General features: G+C 40.2%; 1 long non-coding RNA gene across 1 annotated transcript in view; it reads right to left on the reverse strand.

The window, feature by feature from the left end:
• The window catches only part of LOC132343645 (uncharacterized), a 59545-nt gene extending 55254 nt beyond the window's left edge, over window positions 1-4291 (reverse strand). The window contains exon 1 of the long non-coding RNA XR_009492575.1: window positions 4074-4291. This is a non-coding gene — a long non-coding RNA (uncharacterized lncRNA). The remainder of the gene's footprint in view (window positions 1-4073) is intronic.
• Between the last annotated feature and the right edge of the window lie 7785 nt (window positions 4292-12076).

A 12076-nucleotide genomic window follows, 5' to 3' on the forward strand; every position in this document is an offset into this window, starting at 1 on the left:
GGCACAATAAAGGACAGAAACAGTATGGACCTAACAGAAGCAGAAGATATTAAGAAGAGGTGGCAAGAATGCAGAACTATACAAAAAACATCTTCATGACCCAAATAACCATGATGGTGTGATCACTCACCTAGAGCCAGACATCCTAGAATGCAAAGTCAAGTGGGCCTTAGGTAGGATTACTACGAACAAAGCTAGTGGAGGTGATAGAATTCCAGTTGAGCTATTTCAAATCCTAAAATACAATGCTGTGTAAGTGCTGCACTCAATATGTTAGCACATTTGGAAAACTCAGCGGTGGACACAGGACTGGAAAAAGTCAGTTTTCATTCCAATCCCAAAGAAAGGCAATGCCAAAGAATATTCAAACTACCACACAATTGCACTCAAGTGGCACACTAGCAAAGTAATGCTCAAAATTCTCCAAGTAAGGCTTCAACAGTACATGAACCATGAACTTCCACATGTTCAAGATAGATGTATAAAAGCCAGAGGAACCAGAGATCAAATTGCCAATGTCCATTGGATCGTACAAAAAGCAAGAGAATTTCAGAAAAACATCTAATTCTGCTTTATTGAAGCCTTTGACTATGTGGATCACAACAAACTGTGGAAAATTCTGAAAGAGATGGGAGTACCAGGCCACCTTACCTGTCTCCTGAGAAATATGTATGCAGGTCAAGAAGCAACAGTTAGAATCGGACATGGAACAACAGACTGGTTCCAAATTGGGAAAGGAGGGTGTCAAGGCTGTATATTGTCACCCTACTTATTTAACTTATATGCAGAGTACATCATGCAAAATGCCAGGCTGGATGAAGCACAAGCTGGAATCAGGATTGCCAGAAGAAATATCAATAACCTCAGATATGCAGATGACACCACCCTTATGTCAGAAAGCAAAGAAGAACTAAAGAGCCTCTTGATGAAAGTGAAAGAGGAGAGTGAAAAAGTTGGCTTAAAACTCAACGTTCAGAAAACTAAGATCATGGCATCTGGTCCCATCTCTTCATGGCAGATAGATGGCAAAACAATGGAAATGGTGAGAGATTTTATTTTGCAGGGCTCCAAAATCACTGTAGATAGTGACTGCAGCCATGAAATTAAAAGACGCTTCTTCACTGGAAGAAAAGCTATGACAAACCTAGACAGCATATTATAAAGCAGAGACATTACTCTGCCAATAAACGTCCGTCTAGTCAAAGCTGTGGTTTTTTCAGTAGTTATGTATGGATGTGAGAGTTGGAGTATAAACAAAGTTGAACACTGCAGAACTGATGCTTTTGCACTATGGTGTTGGAGAAGACTCTTGAGAGTCCCTTGGACTGCAAGGAGATCCAACCAGTGCATCCTAAAGGAAATCAGTCCTGAATATTCATTGGAAGAACTGATACTGAAGCTGAAACGCCAATACTTTGGCCATCTGATGTGAAGAACTGACTCATTGGAAAAGACCCTGATGCTGGGAAAGGTTGAAGGCGGGAGGAGGAGGGGACAACAGAGAAGGAGATGGCTGGATGGCATCACCAACTCGATGGACATGAGTTTGAGTAAACTCCGGAAGTTGGTGATGGACATGGAAGTCTGGCATGTTGCAGTCCGTGGAGTCACAAAGAGTCAAACATGACTGAGTACTGAACAGAACTGATTTTCTTTTCAGAAAATACTATACACATGAGAGAAGGCTATCCGTGTAGCCTGTCCAACCTGGCCCAATGGTTCAACCTCAGGTGACTGTCAGATTTCACAGTCTTGTCCCGCTGTGCCTTGTTTCTTATAGAGTCTCAAAAAAGTTCAGTTTTCATAACATTTCCAATCCCTTTCTGTTACAATACAATTCCTTAGCTGATAATTTAGGAGTCGACAGCTATGGATGATAGAAATATGGACTGAAGAGGAATTTTTCAGCAGATCAACATGGAACAATAAAAGGAGAAGAAAGGGACATTATTTTTTGTATCATATCCGTGTTCATTTGAAAATACATCTTCAGCCCAGATCGCCTTTACTCCAGATACATGTATATTAAGCCAACTGGATACTACATCTGCTATTGTAGACATGCCTCCAACATGTGCAGAATTGAATTTCCAAAGCCAGAAACTTGGGCAACAATCTGACTCCTGTGTTGTCCTTCCCGAGTCCTGCACTGTAATATTATAATTTTCTATCATTCATCAAGTACCTTCTTATTACCTCCTATATGGTAAGCGCTAGAGTAGGTGTCACACACACAGACACACACACATACACAATTGTTCTTAATATTGAAAGTGATAGTTACACGTGTCTTTGCAACCTGTAACTGTTCCATTTTTCAGATGAGGACACTGAAGCTCAGAGAGGTAGGACGCTCATGTTCACATAGGCAACAAGTGACAGTCATAATGCATTACTTTCAGTTTCATAAACACATCTCAAGTGTTTATGAGATCTTTCCTTCTTTCCTTCTCCACCTTTTTGTCTGACTATCCCTTTCTTACACTTCTGTCAGGACTCAACTTAAAATAAACTTCCTCCAGTATCTCTGGTCTTTCAAGCTTGGTCTGAATTTCTCTCCCGTCTCCATCACCTATATCTCTTCCCCTATGTTTATCCTTATTGTATTAATCTTTGTCTAATTGCCTGCATCCACCATTATATTATATATAAAGGTGAGATTATTTTCCTTGCCATAAAATCCCTAGCCATACCATGTAGCAGGCATTAAATAATTGCTTAAAGAATGGAAGAATGTTGGGAGAATAAGAAACACAAATTTTGTTCACTTCTGAATTATAGTCTTGGACTGGCCCTTTCAAATTTTCCCTTCTCTAGAATGATTCCTTGTCTTCAGAGCTCTTCCATCTTAGTTTTCATGTGTTAAACTCATTGCCAGATTCTGCAGTTTGCTCAATCGCAGAGAGCAAATACAAGTATTCAACTTGTTTATTTAACAAAATAAATACTTAGGTATTGCTGTTTTATCATATAAGCTTGCAGAGGACATGGTTTTCTTGTTTATCCTTCCTTCCTTCTTGGTGCCATTTCATAGGCTTATGGGGTGTCAGTGTTCAGAGGGAACTTAGAAGACTATTTAATGAAATCCCGCAGAGGAAATGCAATCCCAGAAGCACAAGGACATTTACCCATTCTCCTGCTGCTAACAAGCAGTAGCCTCCTTTTGTTTTATTTACTCTGTGTCTCTCCACCATTTTCCTATTTTTGGAGTCAGATTAACCTCCATGTGGGAAGGTGGCACTTCTAATAGTCCAAGGGGTACCAACCTGCCTTTGGACACTTAAAAGGACTTTCCTTCTTTGGGGTTTGCCAAAGGCTGACTTCAGTATTAAAAGAAGGTCTCCTATTATCTGGTGTTACAACCTTGGAACAGCCAGCAGACTGAACAGTCACACACTAGGAAGCAAAATGCTGAACAGAAACACAGCCAATTCTGTCAGCCATCCAAGGGTGTGTAGCTCAGCCATGTCAGCTGGCAACAGTGTTTGCAGCAACCAGTCCTGAACTCACTGGAGCCATGGCCTCACATCTGGAGTCTAGACTGAGTGGCTCTCACTTGGGCCCACGGCCTCTTCACACCTCCAGACCTCTCTCTAGTGCTCTCACTTTACTTTTTCACTTTGCCAACTTTTTTTTTCCCTCCGGTCTCTTGTGATTTTTTTTTTCTTCTTTCGTTTATCCTTTCATTGTTCTTTTCTCAAATGAATTCTAGCTTAGAGACTTACTTTCCAGATACTCCTGACAAACATCATAGAGAAAAGGTTTTCCCAACAATGAGGAGTCCATCAGGACACGATGTCAAATGTCAAAGTGTACAGTGTCTGAGAAAGGTTCCGGTTCAAGATTTTCCACTCACCAGTTGCATCTTTTTGGAAACTCAGTATTGTTGGGGCTTGACTTTTCTTATCTTTAAAATAAAACAAGCTGGATTGCCTTTGTCATGTTCCAACTATTTTTTAAAGCTACAGAATCCTTTCCTCAAAGAAAATCATACGAGAAACATCAAGATGGAGAAAGTATTGAAAAAAAGCTTTTCTGGCTCTATAGGGGGATGGGGGAAATAACTGTTTCACCTTCAGGAGTTCCTAATGGATGCTGGGAGTAGTAGAGTTCCTAAAATGTGCAGCTGGAAAACCCCCGGCCTGGATGATCTTAAAGGCATCTTCTATTTGGTAGGTAGGTGTAGTGAAAACTATTGTGATCATCACATGTTCTCTCTGCTTCCTTGCATTCCTCAGTGCTTTGCAGTTAAGCATTGTGATGTCAATGGTCTGGCTAACTTGAGCAGAGATGATTCATTACCTCTGAGCTGAGACAAAGGAAACTCACGTGTGATTCTTCATAGTCTCTTTCCTTGCTACTATGACAAAAGAGGCTGCCTCTTGCACAAGGTGCCGCTACATACAATTATAGACCCTCTTTTCATCCTGGGGCCTTGAATATGTTGAGCAGAGAAACTTGTGATGCCATAATGAACAGGTTGTGATTGAAAAATAACCCTTTGGTGTGTGAAGTCATTGGGATTTGGGAATTAATTTCTATGCTGGAATAAAGCTAGCTTATGTTGATTAAGGTAGCAGGCAAGGACAGCAGAATTATGAGAACAAGATCAAACTCTCACGTTAGATCTTATTTGACCATCTGCTTGTGTGCAGCCGTCTCTTTCTATGGGGTCATACAGTTAGATAAAACTAGCAGTCTCTGTCTGTACTAGTTTATTTGAATGGAATTCAGCAGAAAGGGGATCTACTGATTAACATAAATGAGAACAACATCATTAGTCTAGAACTCTTCAAATTCAAATAGTTTTAAAACAAAGTACTTTCCCCAGATAGAAGCCCAGACAATTGTACAGAATCCTATACCTTGGAGATAAAAATGCTGGACATATTAGAGCATCTCTGGATGGGCTGGAGCAGAGGCTGACTTCTCATTGTAATGCGTGATGTCTAACATCCTTCTTGGGGCTTTGTCTGTCTCTCCTCTTCCTTCCCTTCCCTGCACGCTACCACCCCGGGGCAATGCTATCTGAGGATTTTTATGATCACATGCAAAGTCCAGCTCCTTCCTGGGGGCAAGGGGACAGGGGCACCACTCTGAGTCACAGGGTTTACACCGAACCCCTGAGTTTCTTAGTAGAATCAAGTCCCAATTACCCAATGGGCTCACTGATATAATAACACATCCTTTACTGGCTGCTTTCCTTTTTCTGTCTCACCCCCTTTTCCCTCAGTTGTTATCTCCTGGTATCACAGCCCAAAAAACCACTTGCACTTAAATCCTTTTCTCAATATTTGAGTGGAATTCAAACTATCCCAACCACTCTGGCTTCCATGCTTTCAGAACTTCTGTCTAGGAGATTTCTAAATGGACTTATAAGTGGCGATTTTAGGCAGATGGGTGGAAATTTTTAAAATGGGTATTACAAGAGGCTTGAGGGCTTTTAATTAATTAAAATTTAGTTCAATTAATTTGGAAATGTAGTTACATCTTCTATGGTGGAACCGTAGATTTGCCTCCTGATGTGTTTTGCAGTTAAGGAGATCGCTAGAACTCATCTCTCACCTGCTAAAAAAAAATCTTAGAAGAAGAGGTGGTGCCATGCTTTTATTTTGAGTCTAGCATTTCCATTGATTCACACATGGAGGGACATTGTCACATGACCAACACCTTCAAAATGTTCCTCTTTTCCTGGATCTAAGTTGTTCAAGTTTCTTGGGAGAGTGTTGAACTATGGAATGGAAAAGAATAATAGATAGAAAGGAAAGGAATCAATTTACAGAAGGGCTCAATAGCAAATAGTTTAGTGCACTGAAAGCACTGGAGTGCATGAGATGGGAGAAATGGTGTGTGGTCACAGAGTATATTGTTTGAGTTTGTCATTTCAGGAGTGACACAGTAACAAGTCATGACAAATCATAAGGTGTGGCCACAGAAGGAAATGGCTAAGATGAAGGGGACAAGGGAGGTAAGAGATCAAAGACGTGTGGAGCCTCAGAATGGGGTTGTAATGAACCTGTTAGTAACGAACTTCATGTTTTCAAAATGCAAGGTGCATTTTCAAGTCTCTTGATTTCTGAGAAGGATTACCATTATCTATTTCTTTTTTCAAGCAATATACTCCCCTTGGCTCCATGGCTCTATAGTCTTAAGAGGTTTCTTTCCTGCTTTTGTACTCTTTCCATATCCTCTTTTTAAAATGCTGGTGTTCCTTAGGTAAGTCTTCCACTATCAGTAAGTCTTCACTATCAGTAAGTCTTCCACTATCAGAATTACTATCAGTAATTCTCAGCATTTTCCCCTGATTAGATCCCCTCGATGGTGTTAGCTCTCACCTGTATGCTGACGAGGCCCAAATCAATATCTCCAGCCCAGACTTTTTCTTGAGCTCCTCCAGTAAATCCCTGCATGGATACCTCACTGGCACCTCAGACCAACGTGTACACGGCAGAATTTTATGCAACTTCATCCCCCTCAAAAAAAACAAAAGAAAATTTTACAAAGCATTTTTTCTATTGTTTTCTCTGTCTTAATAAATGAGCATACTGGAACCCAAGTTACATGAAATTTATAGGGACTTCCCTATATTCAGATGGTAAAGAATCTGCCTGCAATGCTGGAGACCCTTGTTTGATCCCTGGGTCAGGAAGATCCCCTGGAGAAATAAATGGCAACCCACTCCAGTATTCTTGCCTGGAGAATCCCATGGACAGAGAAGCCCGGTGGGCTGCAGTCTGTGGGGTCTCAAAGAGTCAGACACGACTAAACAACTAAACACACACACACACACACACACACACACAGGGATGTTTATACATTTTGTCTACTGATGTATCCCCATTAGAACCATGGCTAAAAAAAGAGTAGTTATTAAAAAATATTTGAAGGAATGAATTTTTGACCCCTCCACCCTCTATAAAATCAATTAAAAAGCTGACTCTGATTAGTTGCCAGCAAAATTTCTGTCCTTCTCATCAGAGTACAAGAACTTAGTAAGAATCCAAAAATAGGAAAAAGTTTTATCACACCATTATTAGTGGCACCAAAATTTGGCTTTAATATACATGAGTTTCGAAGAGAAATAATTAAACATACGGCATCCCATGACTAATAATAGTACTTAAAAAGAACTTTGAATATTATGAGGAAAAGAATAATGCATAATGTTATAATTTATTAAAGGAACATGGACTATTTTAAATATAGGGTTTAAGTGTATAAAGAAATGACTAGGAGAAAATGCTGCAATATGTTAACATTGATTATCTTTAGTATAATGGGTAATTTTTATTTTATTCTTTGTGTTCTTGGCTCTTTTCCAAACTGTCTACAAATAAGCATGTTTTACTTTTATATTAAGAAAAACACATAATTAAAATATTTTATGTAGTAGAATCAGGGCTAGTCATTTTCTTCTTACCATTTTCTTGGTCATTTTAAATTTGTTAATAGTTTTCTTTTATTATTCAGTAAATTTCACCAAAATGCTTTCTTTTGATTGCTAAAAATGGACCCAAATATTTATTTTGCCATAGGCTTCTTTATTCCCTGCATCTCATTGTTTTTTAAACACTAATTAATATACAACAGAATATGCTATTCTTTTTATTTTATGTAGCTATTTCCAAAGTAATTGGACCCTAGATATTTCTGTAAAAAATATTGGGCCAGGCAACAGATCAACCTTGATTTTTACGTTAATGAAGGAGTGGATGAAATAACATCAATCTGAAATTTAACTACTATTTATGGGCTTCCCTGGTGGCTCAGATGGTAAAGAATCTGCCTGCAATTCAGGAGACTTGGGTTCAGTCCCTGGGTTGGGAAGATTTCATAGAGAAGGGAATGGCAACCCACTCCAGTATTCTTGCCTGGAGAAATCCACGGACAGAAGAGCCAGAAAGAGTCAGACACGACTGAGTGACTAACACATACATTATGAACTTTGTAGTCCTTTAGCAAGTAAGTCATGGCAACCCACTCCAGTACTCTTGCCTGGAGAATCCCATGGATGGAGGAGCCTGGTAGGCTACAGTCCATGGGGTTGCACAGAGTTGGACACGATGGTTGGACCTTGATGCGACTTAGCAGCAGCAAGTAAATCTTTAAGTTGCAAAACAGAAGCGCCCAGCACAAGCAAAAGATATCTCACTCTTCATAGATATTGAAATGTGATTAAATGTGGTCTTATAAATGAAGACGTTATATACGTATAATGTGCTATGAGGAACGACTTAGGAAAGTAAAAATATGAGTATGCAAAATTTAGGAAGATTGTAAATATTACTATGTCTACAAAATGAGTGTACACAGCATCTTTAAATAACCGATGTTAAACATGATTCATGTCATGCACAGAGGAAAGAAGTTTATATCTTAATTTCAAGTAGTTTTGATTTCAGAAAAGAACAGCATCCAGTCACCAAATGACTCTCTTTTGTTCCATTGGGATTCAATACTGAGAAAGAAGATGAGAGCGTAGTCTTTCTTTACTCTCCTCCCAAACACCTACAAGTGTAGCCTTACATCTCAAGCAGAGTGTTCCATAAGCCTCTTCACTCTTTCCATCATGCTTTCCAGCACACACTCAATCATGCTTCTGCCCTATTTTGGAATAAGCAGTCACAAAATTTTGCTGAAAATTTCTTGCTGTGCCTTTGAGATTAATTCTCTCCATTAAGTGAACATGGATGGAAATAATTAACCTTTCACTTGGTATTAATAGAAGAAAGTAGAATTTCAGTAGTGCTAACCTACTTTATAGGCTGTTACTTCTATTGTCTCCATCCCATCTCTGTTCCCACATGTGACCATCTGGTTCGCAGAAGGCAGCTGTTCACTTGGGCCATTTGCATGACTACGGGTGCAAAGAGCATAATAGGAGATGAAGGAAACCATGCACGTGTTGGAAGGAGAGAGCTGAGTTATGTACCCCAGGGGTTCTCATTTTGGTTAATTTTGGAAAGTACATAGTATATCACCACTGGGCAATGAGATTGTTAAATCGCTGTTCTGACCTCAGAAAGTGAATGTGTGTGCGGCAATTGGTGCTTGGGACAAGAAATATGCTTATGGTATTACATGTTCAAATGACATGTGAGATTTACTGAGTATGAATACAGTATCCCCTGACTTGACTACACATCTCCTCTAATTACAGGAAATGCGATCTGCACGATGTGGTGCTTGACATTAAGTGTTGGACGCATAACTTTCCCTTCTCTGGAATCGTCAAGACTTCTTGGCCCCCATGATTCTCTGCACTGGGACCCAGAAATCTGTGTTTTAAGAAGCCCTGCAGAAGATTGTGATGCACACTCAGGTTTGAGATCCACAGCCATAATTCTTCAACCACTAATTCCAAGTGATGTTCCCTCCTCCTGTGTTCGGTCCTACTGTGCTGGAAGGTTCCGTCGTTTGTCTCTTAACCTCTTCCATTCCTTTTGCTTTGTCAGATAATCAGCATCTCCTCCTAGAAAACCGAATCCCTAACAAATTTTTCTGCCTCTAGTATCCATTTCCTTTGACCTTGTAGTCTTTCTTAAACAACGCTTTCATTGCAGTCCCCTACTTCAAATCCCTAGAGTTTTCTCAGTAACACCTGGGTGAAGTCCAATGGTCCTATCGTATTTTTTAACATTCTGCATTGTACACATTTCTGACCAAACTTAAGAATGTATTTCTCCTTTCCGCCCAAACTGATTCTCACTTTATGTTGTGCGCTGTTCTCAGTCTTGTCTGATTCTTTGCGACCCCATGAACTGTAGCCCTCCAGGCTCCTCTGTCCATGGGATTTCCCAGGCAAGAATACTGGAGTGGGTTGCCATTTTCTTCTCCAGGGGATTTTCCCAAACCAGGGATTGAACCAGTGTCTCTTGCAGTTGCTGGATTAGCAGGTGGATTCTTTACCACTCTACAGCATATCTTGCATGTATTTTTCCTCTGTGCTTTTGTATATGCTCTTATCCTAGATCTAGATCAATCCTCCTTAACCTTTTTTATGCTTTCAAATCCTAGTTGCCTGGCAAAATTCCCTTCTTCCAGGAAGACTTCTCCATCAACTCCTCACACCTAGATCTCTCTCTTACTATTCACTCCTTTCCTCTGACAACTCCTTACACAGAACTTTGTATTATTATATGCATGCCGTCCTCATGAACAAAAATTTCAATTTATGTACCTTTGTATCTTTTCACCCAATAGCTTACATGCAACAGCCTTGTGTTCAAAAACTGCATTGGCCTGTGAGTCATAAGACCAAAGTTTTGAAAAATTGATAGCCTGCTTATCTTCAGCCTAACTGTTAGTTAGATGATTGAAACATTATTATTTATTCCTTGGTCATAATTCACTGTACTAAGGGAAAATTACTTGCAGTGTTTTTGAATAAGGGTAACTATGACAAAAGGTCATTCTCTGTGGACTCAGGGGAACTGTGAAGCCTGGTCCTAGTGAATGGCTCTGAGAGTGAGTTTTTAGACCAGGATAAGGAAATGAACTTGAGCAGACTCCAGGAGATAGTGAAGCACAGAGAAGCCAGGTGTGCTGCAGTCCATGGGGTTGCAAAGAGTTGGACACGACTTAGCAACTGAACAACAACAAGGAAAATGAGCACCATCTTCAGGGTGTATCAGAGAGTTGCAAACAGTCCAGAGACACAAAGATAATGTTCTGGGTTTTTTGTTTGTTTGTTCATTTTTTTCCAATGACATAAAGACCGAAAAGGAAAAAAAAGGAGGGAGGGAGGGAGCGGGGAAAGAAAGAGAAAGGAAATAGAAAGGAAGAAAGGAAGTTTACCTCTTTCTGCTTGCCTTTTCTGGACCTGAGGTACGTAATTTGGAAAAGGACATATCGTATATTTCATCAGATATATGTCATATGATACAAGAAATCTCGGTTTTAAGTTCAAGATGAAGTCCTAACTTGCTGCAAGGTATTCATCAAGTTACTCAGATTCTTCATGCATCAGGCGAAGATCCAGACTGTAAGTGCTTGGCAGTAAGCTTTTTTTGAATGTAACGTAAGTGCCTAACATTTAGTTTCTGATTGCCAATGCGTCTATTTCAAAGACACCCATCTTGAATAAACATACCTCTAGCTACACATCTAAATAAATAGCCAGGTCCCTCCACCCAGGAAGTCGCCCTTTTAGACAGCCCCAGGCAACCTAGATTCCTGACCTTTTGAGTGACCCTGCTTTTCCCTTTCCAGGCCCAAATTCCTACCTTTAGGTTTTAAATTCACCAAGTAAAGAATAAACCTATAAAACCTTAGGCATCCCACCCTCAATTCCAGGAAAGGGAGAACTCAGGTCTACACTGTGTCTCTACCCAGAACCTCCTTGGGTGGCTCTGAGCATGCCGTATGCCATCCAAGAACTGCGAATAATAAATCTTATTTTTTCAAAGTTCCCAGATAGCTTTTCTCTGAGGTGCATCTTGCAATCATAATAAGAACCACAAGGCCCTGTTCAGCCATAACACTGACTCTTTCCAGGCAGGAAACCTCTGTGGGGACTACCACAAGTGATTTGGGCCCAGGTGAGTGTTCCCAGGCATTCCTAGGCAGAACATCACTGATAGGCTGAGACCAACAGAAAACAAGATCATGCACCTTTTTCTTGAGGTTATTGTAAAGATTCTAGGACACAGTGACAGTTCCTGGATCAGAGTTGAGAAAATCAAATCATTGCCATTTAGAGGCTGGTTTCCAGATAAGATTTGAAGTGGTAGAGCACAGGCAATACCAGAGAACATGAAAGGCTTTCTTCCTGTAGTCTACATTCTGCCCTGACCATTGGAGCTTTCAGGCCTATAGGAGCTGTGAAGAGAAGAACGTTAAATGCTTGAAAAGATATGAGAAAAATAGCAGGGCTACACCTGTATCAGGAACAACAGACGTTCTCCGCAGGTCTTCCTGGATATAGAAACACCAAGGTCCATTTATTTTTAGAAGATACCCCTGCATAGTATCTATAGTATTTACTGAGTGCCTGCCACGTGCCAGGCAACATGCTAGATGCATTCATATATGTTATTTCATTTCATCCTGGTCACACGTCCATAATATAGGTAGC

This window comes from Bos taurus, chromosome 23 (genome assembly GCF_002263795.3).
Source record: "Bos taurus isolate L1 Dominette 01449 registration number 42190680 breed Hereford chromosome 23, ARS-UCD2.0, whole genome shotgun sequence".
Lineage (NCBI taxonomy): Eukaryota > Metazoa > Chordata > Mammalia > Artiodactyla > Bovidae > Bos > Bos taurus.